This window comes from Mauremys mutica, chromosome 13 (genome assembly GCF_020497125.1).
Source record: "Mauremys mutica isolate MM-2020 ecotype Southern chromosome 13, ASM2049712v1, whole genome shotgun sequence".
NCBI lineage: Eukaryota > Metazoa > Chordata > Testudines > Geoemydidae > Mauremys > Mauremys mutica.
The window spans coordinates 13,771,643-13,789,142 of NC_059084.1; the positions used below are offsets into that span (position 1 = coordinate 13,771,643).

At 42.6% G+C, this 17,500-nt stretch overlaps 1 long non-coding RNA gene across 1 annotated transcript in view; it reads left to right on the top strand.

Annotated features, from left to right (window-relative positions):
• The window catches only part of LOC123348049, a 45,822-nt gene extending 28,630 nt beyond the window's left edge, over positions 1-17,192 (top strand). Inside the window, exon 3 of the long non-coding RNA XR_006573154.1 lies at positions 17,075-17,192. This is a non-coding gene — a long non-coding RNA (uncharacterized LOC123348049). The remainder of the gene's footprint in view (positions 1-17,074) is intronic.
• Positions 17,193-17,500: the final 308 nt, after the last annotated feature.

Genomic DNA, 17,500 nt, shown 5'->3' on the forward strand with positions numbered 1-17,500 from the left:
CCCATCTTATTATTTAGACTTCTAGCATTGCTATATAAGCACTTTAAAAACTTGTCACTTTTTAGCTGTCTGCTACATAATGTAATTGAATGGGACTTTTTTTTCATTTGACTGTTTCTTATCAGAGCTTACCTGTATTTTATCATCTTCCATCCTCTCCTTCTTACTAGGACATAGAGAATCTCCATTGATAGATCATCCCGTAAGGGATGTCGCTATTTGAACCGCGTGCTTCTCCGCACCTGTCAGCTTTCCCCCAGCCCCTATTTTAAAAACTGCTCTATGACCTTTTTTAATTTTAAGTGCAGCAATCTGGTTCCTTTTTGGGTTTAGATTTATTGAGGTCTTATCTACAAGTACTTATACTAGTATAACATATTCCCATATGGAAAGGAGTATAAACCTTACAATTATAAACACCTTGTATCAGTACAAGTATGTCCACACTAGGGTTTGTACTGGGATAATTATTTTGGTAACACCCCATCCGCCAACAAAATAGTTATGCTGGTACAAAAATTGTGTATAGGATTATACACATGTATATACCATTGTATGTAGGATTATTGTGTAAAGGGATTATACAGTATTCATTTTAGTTAGCTCAATTGTCTAACTCAATTGAAATATACACCTTTTTACTAGTCCAGATGAGGCCTGTATGTGATTACAGTAGTTGATGCCATACAACATGGTAGTACTCACATACAGTTAACTTTCGTAACAATCCTATGAATCTAGAGTACCAAAACTGGGAAGGTGTGTTATACGATTGTCAGAGTGGCTGATGGGAGTCAGAACTCTTGTTCTATTCTCAGCCCCAGCAAGGAGATGCTTATGTGCCTGAGTTTACTTATAAAATGGATATGTTGATAACTGTGATGGGGTGAAGCCGTTGTGTAGCCAGGAGGGAGGAAATGAGATTGGGTGGTTGATAACCCAGCCAGAGAGATGGGAGGGACTTCCCTTCCCCTCCCCAGTGGGTTCTAGGTGGGAAGCCCTTTTCAAAATTTCCTGACTTGTAGCTGGAAGTCAAAGTTGCAGGAGGAAGGGTCACCTGGAGGAATGTGGGCCTGTAGGAATTTCGTTATAGATGGTATTCCTTGTTGGTTGTTTAGGGTTTGGGGTTTTTTTAAATACTTAAAATAATCTTGGTAGGTTTTTCTAAGCCCCTCTGAACTGGGTCTCTTTGCTTTATTGAATTGTCTTGCTGCAATACTCTTCCACAATAACTCTGAGGATATTTAATATAATTAATAACAACATAACTCACTGGAATTATCCACATTAGTGAAAATTGCACTAGTGTGTTGGTCCTGAACTGCTTTACAAACACTCTCAGACACATGAAAGATAATAAGATTCTTACTGACAATGTTACTAGACATTTGTACTATCAATGTAAAATAAATCTTCTTGTGAGACACTCTCCAGAAAGTAAACAAAAAAATCCACTTTAAATAGCATATTGTTTGTTAATGCAAGGATTTGTTTGTTCTGCAAAGATTTACCACAATCTTAATTTATTTGCAGCAAATTAGATAATTATTGTTTGTGTGGTTGGTTTGGGTTCTTTTCAGTGGGAGTATTCATAGAGCATAAAAGTTAAGCATGTGCATAAATCTTTTGTGGGGGGGATCAGGGCTCCAACTGTGTTGCAATAAGCTATAATAAAAAAAAATAAAGTGACTGTTCCTTTGAATAATGAAATTCTATTGTTCACGCATCTAGACTTAGGTCTGATCTACACCTAACACTTAGGTCAACCTAGATAGATCTCTCAAGGCTGTGAAAAATTTCACATCCTGTGTGATGTAGTTAAGTCTACCTAACCCCTAACAGACACACAGGTAGGTGGATGAATGAATTTTTCTGTTGATCTAGTTACCATCTCTTGAGGGGATGGAAAAAGCTTTCTTTCACTCTCCTAAGCATTTGTGCTACAGCAGTGTAGCTGCAGCTGTGCCATATACCAGTCTGTCAGTAATGTAAAATAGAATTTACATAAACTTCTGAGACTTTATTTTGTAAGTGCCTTTTAGTTCCTTAACAATAGTGGCTGGTAATGTATATATGGAAGAAAGGAAAACATAACTGGCTGAGCAAAGCAAGGGCCTACACTCCACTTGATGACACTTTTGCCTATATTTGACACAATAACTTTTGAACACTATTTCATATAAAAAAGTTTGTAGTTTTTATAAACAGGGAGTACCCGAGCCTTTTACATTTGGAAGAGGAGGGAATGGGAAACGCACAGATACATAACAGGATGTGAAGGGATAGAGAGTTGGAGGGAGTGTCTGAAATAAAGGTGGAATGGCACATAAGTAGCTCATGGATGGGTAATGAGAGATGCAAGGAGTCCATGGTGTATGTGATAAGCTCCAGACTGTATTTTAAAAACACTAAGCAAGGCTTTGCCCTGCTCATGGGAGATGTAGTCCTCCTGCCTGAAAGCCTGGTCCATACGGGAGAAGTGGACATGAAGGAACTGAATTACAGCTTTCGTGAGGCAGTGTGGATTCTAGGGGAAATATTTCAGTTCTTGGAAGTTTGATTTGTAGATTGAAAAACAGTCTAAGTTTTCCACAGAAAGCCGACATCTTGTGCAAAGAATTGTTTTGTCAAATACCCACTTTTCACTCACAAAACAGTTTTGATGGAAATCTTTTGACCATATCCCTAATCATAACTAAAGCCCCAGTCCTACAATGTGATTGGTTGGGCTTAAAATAATTATTTGTCTCAATGAATTTCACCTTCCTCCATTTATTGCACTTTCTCTCGATGCTTTTCCCTATCACACCCGCCTCCCCTTTGCCACAGATTCAGCAGAGGGCTACTGGATATTTGCCCCTGTTTACGTTGCTAAGCACTAAGCAGATTTGTGAAATGTAACATTCTCTGCATTGCTTTAGTCTAAATTTGTCTTCACCATTACATTTGGTTTTGGTTTCCCTTTCTCTGTCTCTTCAGCCATGCGCAGATAAAAGCTCAATTTCTTGAAACAGCTTACTCAATATTAAAAAAAAACAGCTTAAGATTTGTCTCCTCATTCAATAACTCAGGCTTTCTCCAGAGGTTAGATAATACAGAGCACAGTCACAAGGTATCTACAGTGATGGGTTTTCTTTTCATTGTCTTAAAGCTTCCCAAACAATATACTTATATGCAACATCCCTCTTCCTTTGTATCAGCAGTAAATTCATTTTTCTTTACCAAATTCATTTTTCATTTACCTTTACCATTATTCTTTATCATCTGCCAGCCTTTTAAAGCCAGTAATTATTCACTATAATGTGGTTGAAAACAGCTGAGACCATAAGCTCAGTGCTCTGCTAGCTAAGGAGTTTAATATTTGGTAGGTTAATCTCTCATTATATTTGCTAAATTGCTCAAAGTTAAATAACTTCATTCGTTTCTTTTATTCTTTTATCTGGCTTTTGCGGGCTATACCCTTCTTTAGAAATGAAGGGGCAAAAAACAGAACAATGGATCAGCCAAGCTGTACTGTAGTTAAGAAGCTGACCTGCCAGTTAAGGAAGATACTCTGAGGAAAAGTTCTTGCATCTGTAACAATCTGAAATAAATTAGCTGTGAAAAATAATAGAAAGCTTTTGAAATTGGATCAAATAGGACAGAGAGCCTAATCCTGCTCCCAATGAAGTCAACTTCAAAACTTCCTCTTTAGTTCAATGGGAGCAGAATGTGGCCAAAAGTTTGTTTTTTTGAGGGGATTTTTTTAAACTTCCCACCCCCTGCCAGAATGTTTGCAAAAGTTTTGAAATGATCTTCAAGTGAGCATGAGGGCATTTTATTACTTTCTCAAATGATGATGGGTAAGAGGAGGAGGAACCATTCTTTCACTCCAAGTTAAGTACTGTGATTAAAATATATCTATATTTTATAGATAGAAATATATCTATGCACATACTGGAAATATAGTTGGAGTGAAAATAAGAGATTTCTGAGGGTTAACAAGAACAAAACCAAACAACCCAACCCTCTACCTAAAAACATACTAGAGCAAAATTCTTCCATCAGAACTGCATAGAATAGCTGACTTCCAGTTTTCAGCTCCTGCTGGCTGAACAATAAATCCATCTGATACAGAGTAGCAGAGCAGAATATAGAAAGAAAACAAATCTATGCGCTAGAGAAATGAGAAATTTACCCTAAATATACAAATGCATCTTGGGATAAAAATAGACACAGAAAGTGTCATCACACTTTGACCCATATTTTTTCCATACAGGGTTGTGGTCTACACCTGTGACTTATCTGTAGTGCACCATCTTACAGTCAGACTCTTACTTCCAGCTTCACTAGGGGAAGTTTCTCTTTCTTTGTATTGCCTACTTGTGTAGATGGGGAACCAGCTTCCAGTGCTGTCTTAACCACTGTATTAATGCTAACGTTGTGTCTGAGCATGCAGCCTTTATTTGTGAGCAGTCCTCATGTAACTAGTCCCATTGACTTCAGTGGAACAGCCCCCATAGGTTTTGCTGAATGAAGCTCTTTTGTGTCTTTGTCCCATGCCTCTAACTTTTTATTTGTATTGCACTATACTGGCTCCTGAGTATCTGACCAATAATCATAAATACAAAAAGTTTCTTTGTTCCTTTTTCTTACATGTGAGTTACATAAATGCAGAAGTAAAACATCCAGCTTGGTACATAGTGATGCACTTCTGCAAATATTGCATATTTCACTTTTTTTCATACTTCATTTACAGTGAAATTGGTGGCTTTCAGATTCAGTGTAAATGCTATGGGGAAGCTGAAGGATCTGATGTGAAGGGAGTTGAGAAACAATAGGGAAATTTTTGAACTTGCATGTGGGTGGTGGTCCGTGGAATGGTGATTGTGTATTATTACCGCTGAGTCTCAGCAAATGGCTTGGATGCGGTAACGATGCTGCCTTTGGTGGGACACTTCAGAGAGTATCAGTTCAGGGCATATTGCTTAGAGCAGGGCAGTCACAGCCCAAGGCTGGGGTTTCTCCACCTTTAAGGCACACCAAACCAACCAAACAGAGAAAGACACTGGTTTTACCCCACTGGCTAACCATAAGTCTTACAAGCAATTCCCTTAGACACTCCAGTTTCCCAGTATCACCACCAGTGCCACTTGTTATGGGGACAATGGTTATGAAAACCAATACCCCAGTAAAAGAAAAAAGGTTCTTCTGATCCCAAAGGACAAAGCCCCAGCCCCAGGTCAATACACAAGTCAGATCTTACCCACAAATCATGCTGATGCCAATCCTTTAGAATCTAAAGGTTTACTCATAAAAGGAAAAAGATATAGATGAGAGTTAAAATTGGTTAAATGGACTCAATTACATACAGTAATGTCCAAGTTTTTGGTTCAGGCTTGTAACCATGATAGAATAAACTGCAGGTTTAAATCAAGTCTCTGCAGTACATCCACAGCTGGGATGGGTCATTCCATCCTTTGTTCAGAGCTTCAGTTTGTAGCAAGGTTCCACAAGAAGCAGGATTGAAGACAAAATGGAGATGAGGCAGCTGCCTTTTATAGTCTCTTCCAGGTTGAAGGACACCTCTTTGTTCTTACTGTGGAAAAGTACAGCAGCAAGATGGAGCTTGGAGTCACATGGGCAAGTCACATGTCCATCTATGACTCAGTTTGCAGGCCAACGCCATTGTTTACATGTTAGTTTGAACGTTCCCAGGAAAGCTCAGATGTGGATTGGTGTCTCCCAAAGTCCATTGTCAGTTAAGTGTTTCTTGATTGGGAACTTACTGAGAATAGTCCCTTCAGTGAAGCTGACCAAATGCTTCACTGAGGCTACTTAGAATTAGAACACATTGATATACAAGTACATAGCCAATATTCATAACTTCAGCTACAAAAATGATACACACACACAGATAGCATCATCATAACCAGCAAATCATAACCTTTCCATAGACACCTTACGCAACAACCTTTGTACAATGTTTGTGGCAAATATATAACAGTGGTTGCAACAATGATCTATCCGGTCACAGGTTATGTCAGTAACATCACAGATGTGTGTGGTACAGTCTGGCTGCAAGTACCCAAGAGAGACTTCCCCAAATTAACAACGTGCCAGTTCCAGGTCTGCACTGATGCCTCCTCTATACACAGACACAGTCACACATTCACTTTGGAGACTTTGAACCAGAGAACTAATTGACTAACTTAAAAAAAAAAGAAAGAAAGAAAAAGCTTGGCATCTGTGCACACACTCCTATCCACACAAAAATCAGTGGAAGTTTCGCCATTGCCTTCAGTGGGAGCAAAACTGGGCCCATGTAGGCCAGGCATGTGCAATGCTAAGAGCCTCATAGGCAAGGTATAAGGCTCCATATGCACTCCATATGCTCCAGCCCATACTGCTTCACCTTCCTGATCAATGATGTAGTTGGGTGCTATTAATGTGGTTAGATGCTAGGCACTTATCTGCATCTTTAGATGCTTAAAAAATACCTTTAAAAACTGGCCCTAACTGCTGAATAAGGGCTTCATCTTATGAGGTGCTGAACATCCTCTACTACAGAAGCAAGCGGACTCAGCATCTGCCAGGAACCAGCCCCCATCTATCTAGCAGATGAGAAAACGAGTAAACCTTTTAGATAACAATAACAAAGATATGAACAGCTTTCCCCTGAAACTATTCATAGCAGAATCTTTGAATCATCTCAGAGAGAATAATATCATTGTCTTATGAGAGAGAGAGAGAGACTCTTGCAGTCAAGTCTAAGCCTGTGTCTAAATCAGGATTTTCTGGCAATAAATTTCTTGCTAATACCAATGCAGCTTCTCCAGTGGAAACAATGCTGGGTCCTCTAGTATGGGCCAGATCCCCACACTGCTGGCATTTCTTAGCACCATGTCACTGAGAGCTGCTCTGATGCCTAATATCTATGTTAGGTACGTATATGGCCTGCATTATCATACTATGTGAGTGCCTCACAATCGTTAATATATTTATCCTCAGTACACTCCTGTGACGTAGGGCAGGTGTCCTTATCCTACAGATGGGGAACGTAAGTAGAGAGACTAAATAGTTTGCGTAAGATCACACAGGAGGTCTGTGGCAGAGTAGGGGACTCAAATCCATGTCTCTGAAGTCTCTGGACTACCCTTCCTCTCCTTGTTACATATGCCCTTAGGTGAAGGTGTTGGACTTTTAGGGTGTGTTGTGGTTTTCCAAAAATGCTCAGTATTGGCCTAGAGCTATGTCTACATGGGGAAACAGCCCACAAGAGCTATACCACACGAGCTCCCTGTGTGGACTCTCTTATTCTGCACTAAACAAAGGCATAGGGCAGAGAAACAAACGTGGGTAGGCAGTCTCCATAGCACGGCAACCAGACGTTCTCACTTCTTTTGCTAATACTTAGCTTCACTTTTCTACTTGTACCTCATCCCTCTTTTGTACTTATAAAAAGCAGAAGAAAGGAATCCATGAGTCCTTCTAACAGTCTGTGTGCAATCCACAGCTTTTACTGTTGGAAGTTACTCACTTTGGAAGTAAAGAATTATGAAGCGAAGGTTACAGAAGGAGGTATTTACACTGACGGGAGGAATCCCACTGTACTAGATTTCTTATATGAATAATTGTTTTGTTTCTCACTTTGGGTCTGAGTCATACGTAGGGTGACCAGACAGCAAGTGTGAAAAATCGGGATAGGGGGTTGGGGGTAATAGGACCCTATATAAGAAAGACCCCAAAATCGGGACTGTCCCTACAAAATCGGGACATCTGGTCATACATTTTGTCTTTATTGGGGCCTTGGTAGGTTGAGTGTTACACTACTACCAGATTTGTGGGAAGGGTAAGGGGAAAGTAAATAAGGTAACTTGAGTAGTTAAGGTGTATGCTGAAGGAGTGTGCTGCCTGTAGCAATTTGTATGACAGCAATTCTTTGGCATTCTGTCCTGCTTTCTTATCATGCTTAGGACTACACAATGGGGAAACCAGAATTGTTAAAACTTAGGGAAGTCGATGTTCTATATGTAAATGCATTAGTAAATATTTCATTGCAAAGAATCTGTACATGCTGAAACTGTGGGCTAGCGCTTAAAACAGTATATGCAGCTCTATTTCTAGCTTTGTGTTAAAGAACTCTCTGGGCCTCAGTTTATCCATCTACGAAATGGATACAATGATTGTCTATCAATGGCATTGTGAGACTCAGTTAATTGTTTATTCTGCATTTAAATGACCAGCAGGTGAAATGATCCTTATAGAGCAATGTATTAAGCACTGACCCTGCAAAAATTTACACACTTAGATAAAATACATGGCAAGATTGGAGTCTTTCCTGTTACTTTGAATTATGTTGTTGCTGATGTCTCAAGAACATGAGTAAAGGAATTTTCTCCTAAAGAACAAAAGATCAAATGAGAGAGAAAGATTGTCAGATATACAGAGTTGAATCTTATATTAATAAGAAAATTGCAGGTAATACTGAAAAAAATACTGAAAAGAGTAAACAAGCTTGTTTAATCTATGCTCACACCTGTTTAGGGATCATGGTCTATAAATATTCAACAGAATATTAAGAAAACATTGGCTGAGTCTTAGTTTTTGTGGATTTACTTGCATTTAAAATTTTAGATTTCACTTTCTGCAAATGTTATCCCATCAGGGGAAAGAAGCAGACCACGTGACCTGTGCAACATTCAATACAAGCCAATATAGTTGAATATCTAATTTCAGACAATAGAAGTTATCAATAAAATGCCCACAATGCATTGACCAAGGTTTATTTGTAAAAATTACTCCTTGAATAATTTTGAGTATCAAATAAATCTGAGTCACTCTCTCAGTTTTTTGTGATCAGAAACAGGAGGAATTTACTTAAATAATTTCTCAAGAATTGCTTTTCCAGTTCCGATAACCACACTCTTTATAAGATACAGAACATTAACATCCTTCTGCGTAATAAAACCAATGTTGACTAAAAAAATAGTCAAGGAACCATATTTTTAATGTAAAGAAGAAATATCTTGGGGCTTGTTTGAAGCTGCGTATTTATTAATGATATAAATATTTACTATATCACTTGAATGAACAGCAGCAGCCTGAGAGACAACATAAAAAGACACGGGGAAAGGCATTTCCCTCCCCAATCTTGCAATAAAATCTTTATTCTTCTTTCTGATATTTCTAAAGCAAATATCTTTGAAAACATACACTTTGAACATGTCCAATAGTTTCTCTACCTGAAAAGTGATTGATTGATTGACTGAGAGGTGCTCAGGTGCTCCCAGGCAGACATACACCAAAGTTTGCAAAATGCTGGTTGTCCTAAACAGATTTCTTTATCAGCTGTATTTAATTTGCTTTTTCGGCTTGGCTACACTTACAAGTTGCAGCGCTGGGAGTTACAGCGCTGGTCATGCAGCTGTGGAAGGGCCAGCGCTGGAGTGTGGCCACACTGACAGCTACCAGCGCTGCAGTGTGGCCACACTTGCAGCACTTTCCAGCGCTGTATTGAGAGGTGCATTGTGGGCAGCTATCCCACAGAGCACCTCGTCCCGTTTTGGCGCCGTTTTGGCGCTGAGTATTGTGGGAAGGGGAAGGAAGTGTGCGGGTCATTCCGCTTCCTGTTTGCCAGCGCCCCGTGGTGCATCGCTTCACATCCCAGCATTCACTCTTTCCAGCAGCGTTTGGCGCCATTGTGAGTGTCTTTCTGTTACTCTCTGTGTGAATCGCGATTTCTGTGGCAAATGGAGCCCGATCTGCTGAGGACTCTGCTGATGAGTGTCACCAGCACAACACGTTTGGCAGTCCAGCTATTCCTTCAGCTCCAAAGTGACAGTGAGGATTCCGACGATGATATCAATATGGATTTGCCTGCCGCGTGTGACACTAAAGTGCTTGCGGCATTTACGGAAATGCTCAGCACCGTTGAACGCCGCTTTTGGGCTCGGGAAACAAGCACTGAGTGGTGGGATCACATCGTCATGGAAGTCTGGGATGACGAGCAGTGGCTGCAGAACTTTCGTATGAGAAAAGCCACTTTCATGGGACTGTGTGCTGAGCTCGCCCCCACTCTGCGGCGCAAGGACACAAGATTGAGAGCTGCCCTGACGGTGGAAAAGCGAGTGGCTATTGCAATCTGGAAGCTGGCAACTCCAGACAGCTACCGGTCGGTCGGGAACCAGTTTGGTGTGGGAAAGTCGACCGTGGGAATCGTTTTGATGCAAGTTTGCAAGGCAATTAATCGCATCCTGCTAAGAAAGACCGTGACTCTGGGGAGCGTGCAGGACATTGTGGATGGCTTTGCACACATGGGTTTCCCTAACTGTGGAGGGGCAATAGATGGGACGCATATTCCTATTCTGGCCCCCCCCCACCTGGCATCAGAGTACGTTAATCGGAAGGGGTATTTCTCTATGGTTCTCCAGGCGCTTGTGGATCACCGCGGGCGTTTCATTGACATTTACACAGGCTGGCCTGGAAAGGTGCATGATGCACGCATCTTTCGGAACAGTGGCCTGTTCAGGAAGATGCAGGCAGGGACTTTTTTCCCAGACAGGAAGATCACAGTAGGGGATGTCGAAATGCCCACTGTGATCCTTGGAGACCCCGCGTACCCATTACTGCCTTGGCTCATGAAACCCTATACAGGGAAGCTTGACAGGAGCAAGGACCGGTTCAACTACAGGCTGAGCCGGTGCAGAATGACTGTGGAGTGTGCTTTTGGGCGTTTAAAAGCCCGCTGGCGTTGCTTGTATGGGAAGCTAGACTTGGGGGAAAGCAGCATCCCCGCGGTTATATGCGCTTGCTGTACCCTCCATAATATTTGTGAAGGGAAGGGTGAAACATTCAGTGAGGCATGGACCACCGAGGTTCAAGTCCTGGAGGCTGAATATGCACAGCCAGAGAGCAGGGCTAATAGAGAGGCCCAGCACAGGGCTACAAGGATTAGGGATGCCTTGAGGGAAGAATTTGAGGCTGAAAGCCAACAATAATGTTTGCTGCCTTGCATGGGAGTGAATTGCACTGCTTACACTGTTATTCTATTATCCATAATAATAATATGATTTGTAGTGCCTCTTTCTTTACTGGGCTAAGGTATCTTTCACTATCTGCTATAATAAAGACTGTTTTCAAAGCCAAGAATTGTTTTATTGAAAAGAAAAAAACTTCCTTGACAGACAGACAGACACACAACATTTCATGAACACAAGAGGGCAGGGGTGTGGGTTGGTGAACTGTACAGTCACAAGTTTGCATATGCCCTGTCTGGATTGCTGTTTAATGAATCCTGCACTTCAGGGTTCATATACTGCATGGTGATGGGGGTTGAATGCAGAGGGTAAGGGTGGTGGTAGGTATCAGGGCTGGTTGGGGAACATACAGGTGTTGGAGGCAGCTGGTGGTGGTAAGAACCTGGATGCTGGGGAAAGGTGGTTTGAGCTGACATTGGGGCACAAGGCACAAAGGACGGGGCGGGTGGGGGAGTAGCACGGTAGTGCTCTGCTTGCATGGCAACGAGTGACTCTATAGACTCCGCTTGGCGCTCCAGGATGCTTAGCAGCCGCTCCGTGGTTTTCCTCTTGGCCACTGCATTTCTCTTGCGTGTCCTGCTTTCTTTCTCTCGCCAATCCTTCAAGTCCTTACTCTCTCGAGCAGACTGATTAAGAACAGTTTTCAGCATGTCTTCTTTGCTCTTTCGGGGATTTTTTCTCAAATTTTGAAGCCTCTGTGATGTTGAACATCTGGGCAGTCCAGTAGTCAAGGTCACTGTAGAAACAGAAATGACAACATTTAACACGGGCAGCATTGTATCCACTATCTCCAGACATGAATTGTTACACTGAGGGAGTGAGTTCTTATTTAAGCATTCTTTTACCCACACGCATAACACTACAGAAGCCACGACATGGTGAGTGAGCAGTGCTTATATGGGGAGAAGTGGGGCTTGGGTGATAGAGGGGAGCTGGTTGCTTCGGGTAATCTGGAGTGCTAGAGGGTTTGAGTGAAATGAAGATGCAGATGCAGGGGTGATCTTATCTCCCTATCTCTTCACTAAAGAGTCTCCCAACATTTTTCACAGGACTTAATCCTGGAAGATGTTTCCCTACTGCGAGTCACTAGGGAACAGCGGGGGGCTCTTTTAGAGCAATGTGGATTCCGCCCGGGACCCTATGCGGCTTGCCTGTGTTCAGAAATGGTCCCCCCACCACTGGCAGAAGAGTGGCGCGGACGCGTCACCGTCACTGGGACAAGGGACACAGTGGCTCTGCCTATAAACCTGCGCAGGCATATTGCCCACGCTCTGGATGAAGCTTTTGCTGAGATAACTGAGGCAGATTACCGCGACGTGATAGACCACATCAACGGGCTATTCCACATCTAGAGGCTGGCATGCATGCATCCATAACCCCCCCTCCTCTCCAGAAACATTTCACCCAGAAAATAAAAGCCGCTTACCGGTAACACGCTCCTCTGCTTGTCCTTCTGCAACTGCTGGCTGCTGCGATTGGGTGCTTTCCTCCTGGCTTGAGAAGAGCTCCTGGCTGCATGCCTCCAGGGAATCTGCGGTTTCTTCCCCCATGCCAGGAGCTTCACTCGCGGTTTCCTCCCCCCCCCACGCCTCCGCCTCCGCCGCCTCCTCCGCCTCCTCCTCCTGTCCCCCAGCCTGCTCAGAAGTGTCCATCGTTATCCTGGGATTGGCAGTGGGGTCACCCCCAAGTATCTCATCCATCTCCCTGTAAAAACGGCAGGTCGTGGGAGCAGCTCCGGATCGTCGATTCCCCTCTCGGGCTTTGTAATAGGCACTCCGCAGCTCTTTAATTTTCACCCTGCATTGTACTGCGTCCCGATCATGGCCCCGATCCAGCATGGCCCTTGATATCTGCTCAAAGATATCGTAATTCCTACGGCCGGAGCGCAGCTGTGCCTGAACAGATGCCTCACCCCAAACACTGATGAGGTCCTGCAATTCACCAGTGCTCCATGCTGGGGCTCGTTTGCCGCGTGGAGGCATGGTCACCTGTAACTGATTAAAACTGATTGCACTCCACACCTGGCTGCAGCAAACAGGAAGGAGATTTTTAAATTTCCCGGGGCATTTACAGGGCGGGTCACCTGAGGCAAGAGCAGTAGAGTGCAAACTGATGTGCAGAGTGGCTGAACAAGAATTCTGGGATACCTCCTTATTCCCTGGAGGACAGGTAAAGCGCTGGTGAGTGTCCACACCTGCTGGGCAGCGCTGGATCACCAGCGCTGCACTCCTTATACCCCTGCCGGGATGGGTTTTCAGCCAGCGCTGCAACCAGGGAGTTGCAGCGCTGGTTGTGCCCTGCAAGTGTGGACGGGGTGTTGTTGCAGCGCTGGAAAGCCTCCACCAGCGCTGCAACTTGTAAGTGTAGCCAAGCCCTTACAGTGCTCTGTGGGAAGGCCATTGTGTGGCTGGACCATGAGGGAAGGTACAGAGCTCTTTCTCTCTGCTAATTTGAATTTGGTTCCTCCCCTAAAAGCTAAGCAAAATATTACATTTGCATTGTTCAATTGTTTGCTGGCTCTCCCCCAGCTAAATTTACTTTTTTCTAATGTAATGATAGAGATTTTGACGGGATTTAATTAGAGAATTAGCTTGTTTTCCTTGGTGACTAATGCTCATCTGAGCAGTTGTTACACAATTTCCCTCTCCCAGCTATCTCATAGTAGAGTCCCTCTTCTCCTTCCCCATCTGGTAATATTGAAAGTGAAAAATCATCTATGGTGTAAATGTAAACAACCTACTACCGCCTTGTCCCCATCTGGAAGAAAAAGACAACTTACTCCTTCTAAAGCTTGAACAAAGTGCATTTTAAACTTTCCAAATCTCTCACATCATTGCAGAACAAATATTATATAAAGGCTGAGGAAATCGATTATATTCACTACATTGACTGTTATATGGCATTATATAGAAGGCTTGGGGAGGCAGGCCATGTAGCCTACTAGATAAGTTATTGTGCAGGAAATTTAGGAGCTGTGGGTTAAAGTCCTGGCTTTGCTACAGATTTGCTGAGTGACCTTGGCCAAGTCACTTTCCCACCCTGTGCCTCAGTTTATCTATCAGTGAAATGGGGATATCAATACTGATCTCCCTCATAAATCATTTTGAGATCTATGGCTGAAAAGTGCTATGTAAGAGCTAGGTGGTTATTGGATGACTATATATGAAATGGAGAAAGGCAGAAGAGTTCAGGGTTAATATTGCCTGTTCACAGACTAGTACTCAAACAGTAGATTATGTATCAATTACATTGGCTTTGGGGAATATTATCTCCAGATGATTTTTTTCCCTATGTTCCTCATACCTAATATTCAGGAGCAAATATATGGGGTCAGGACAGCTTCAAAGTCGATATACATGTATTTTCTCCACTGATTCACAAGTAGTGGGAGTTCTGAGAAAACTGCACTCTCAAGAACATTTGCCATTCACTCAGTATTCCATGATCAAGTCTCTTTCTGATCAAGCTTATTTAAAACCACTAAAAACCCAATCTGAACTCCATTGCTGTCTGGCCATTCACAAACTAAAATTAAGATCTTCCAATCTCAAGCCTTTCAGCATCATGGCTGAGCATCACCCGAAATTCATTCTAGCTACTATAAAGCTGTGAGACTGCCAAGTGCATAGCTTTTGGAAGAGCGAGTTGGACAAGCAGATACAGATAAAATGGGACTAGAAAGACAGTGTGAAGATTTGGAGTTGGTTTCTACTTGGACCTGGGCATCCAGAAGATAAGATGGCAGCTGCAAAGCTTGTGAATGGGGTACTTCCATTCACAGGTGATTGATTTGTTTTGGCTGAGAAAACATTCAAATTATATCAAAATACTGAAACCATTGTGAAGATTAAGGCCAATAGCTCCCCTCATCCCACAATAATACACTGAAAGATTGGTGCACCTATTCAAAAACAAGATAAAGATCTAGACGATCCCAAACTGCACTGCGGCAATCTAAATAGATTTAGCATATCTGGTGATTCCAATTCAGATTTTGAGACGCTCCTAAAAACCAGCTGGGTGTCTCATGAGGCTACCTAGTATACAAACTACTAAAATGACATTAATAAGTCATTTGGAATGTAAAACGCTTAAAAAAAACAAACAAACCCACCACCACCAGGAAATTTGCTACCACACCAATTGCCTTACAAAGACTGTAGGATGGCAGGAATATGTGGACTTATTGCTGCTGAGCAGAAAGTGTTTGTTTTCAGAAGAAAACTCACCAAAGATTAAACCAGTGGTTCTCAGCCAGAGGTACATGACCAAAAGGTCTTCTAGATATTTGCCTAGTTTTACAACAAGCACTAGTTTAAAAAGCACTAGTGAAATCAGTACAAACTAAAATTTCATACAGCCAATGATTTGTTTATACTGCTCTATATACTATACACTGAAATGTAAGAACAATATTTATATTCCAACTGATTTATTTTCTAATTATATGGTAAAAATGAGAAAGTCAGCAATTTTTCAGTCATAGTGTGCTGTGACACTTGTATTTTTATGGCTGATTTTGTAAGCAAGTAGCTTTTAAGTGAGGTGAAACTTGGGGTTACACAAGACAAATCAGACTCCTGAAAGTGGTATCGTAGTCTGGGAAAGTTGAGAGGCACTGGATTAGACCATCAAGGTACCATTTTACTGTGGTCTCATAAACCAGTATCTGTGGCTACTATGTTCATGCAGCTTGTGGAAATGAAGTGTTAGACAATGCAAATAGGGAAAATGGAAAATACATCTCTGGATAAACCTGTTTTCTAAAAAGATCAATTGCTAAAGGCTGGGTGGGTATTACATAAAGGGGCCTGATCCTTAGCTATATACATCGGCAATCTCAGTTGATCACAGTGGAACTATGCCAGTTTATGTCATCCAGGGGTGAAAGTGAGCCAGTATGGGCTGGTACAGTGTACCTGGAAGAAGCCAGTACCGGCTCATATGCAGTCCACATTAAAGGGCCACCAATGGGGGAGGCAAAAGGCAGCACTTTAAGGAGAGTCCTTTGCCGTGGCAGCACTTTGACATTGCTGCCCCTTCTCTCCCACACCCCCGTCGTCAGCCCTGCCGGTAGGGACCCAACAATGTTAAAGCACTGCCCCTTCTGCCTGAGGCCCAGCCCCCGTACTGGTAAGAATGTATTACTACTTTCACCCCTGATGCCATCTGAGCATCAGGCCTAGGCAGTGTAATCCAGAATAGCAAATCCTGGCACATATTGCTTAGTTGGTCTCATGCCACTATTACTGTATTCATAAATGAGCTAATAATGCCTGACTGCAACTGACATAGGCATGCATGAGTCAAAGAAAAATGAGAGGGCTCGTTTGTGACCAAACCTTGGTAAACCGTTATCATCTAAGGCCCAGATTTCTAGAACTGCATGCACATAATTGTCATGATTTCAGGCAAAACTGCAAACTGCACATGCAGGTGCCACATATCTGGTCATTTATGTGGAACTGCAAGAATTGCACATACATATTATATGTGCAGCTGTGCTCACACTTTCAGAAACATATAGCACCTCAGACCTTAGCTCCTTGATTAAGTGGTCTGCTTTTTGGAAATACCTGTTCCCAAAGCCGACTCAGATGTGAACAGACAAGTAGGGCATTTGAAGGCTCCCATACATAGCGTGACATTGTTACCTGACATCTCTGTGTGCCCTTTTCCTATATGCACCATAAAAAGAGAGTTATATGTCATCCATGTGAAGTATTTTCCTGAGATAGGTATACGTGTGATGCATGGTCCAGGAAAATTTAGGGAAGTACTTAAAGCCAGAAGGGAAAAAAATCTGAATTCCAGGAAGAGACAAGCTCAATGTCAGCAGGAGCTGAGGTCGGGCATTTTTTGAAAGCTGAATTCCCAGTCTATAGGGCCCAACAACAACTATAATTATGTATGGTTTGAGAAACACCATTATAGATAGTTGCAGTTGATGACTTATTTAGTTGGATTAAATGGGAGCAGGATTGTCGCCCAATTTGATACATTAATTCATAACTATTAAGAGCCAGACTTTCGGTTACACTCCAGCCTTCTTGCAGACTGGATATGAGCCATCACTTGACAGGCCTGAGCGAGGGGGGAAGTCTTCACTAGCCTAATGCCAGAAGAGCTGGCTCCTGTACCAACTGCTTCACCACCTTCCCTGACCCATCCCAGCACAGAGGTATGTCAAGAGAAGTAGTGGGTTCATGTCATGGGAGGTGAGGGGTGTGCTACGCCAGTCCCCCACTGTCATAAGGACCCTTAGGGGTCTATGATCAGTGGCATAATATAGAGCAGCCCCTAGCCTGCTCCAAGTTGCTCTGGGCACAATCAATGAGCCTGACATGCCCCTGCATTGAGCAGAGGTCAGAAGCAGGGGAGAATCCAGCCTTTTTAATTTCATATTTAAAAGCACTAATTATGGTTTCACTTCATGTCCAGGGATCGACAGTTGAATCACACGTCATTTGGCTCTTTCATTT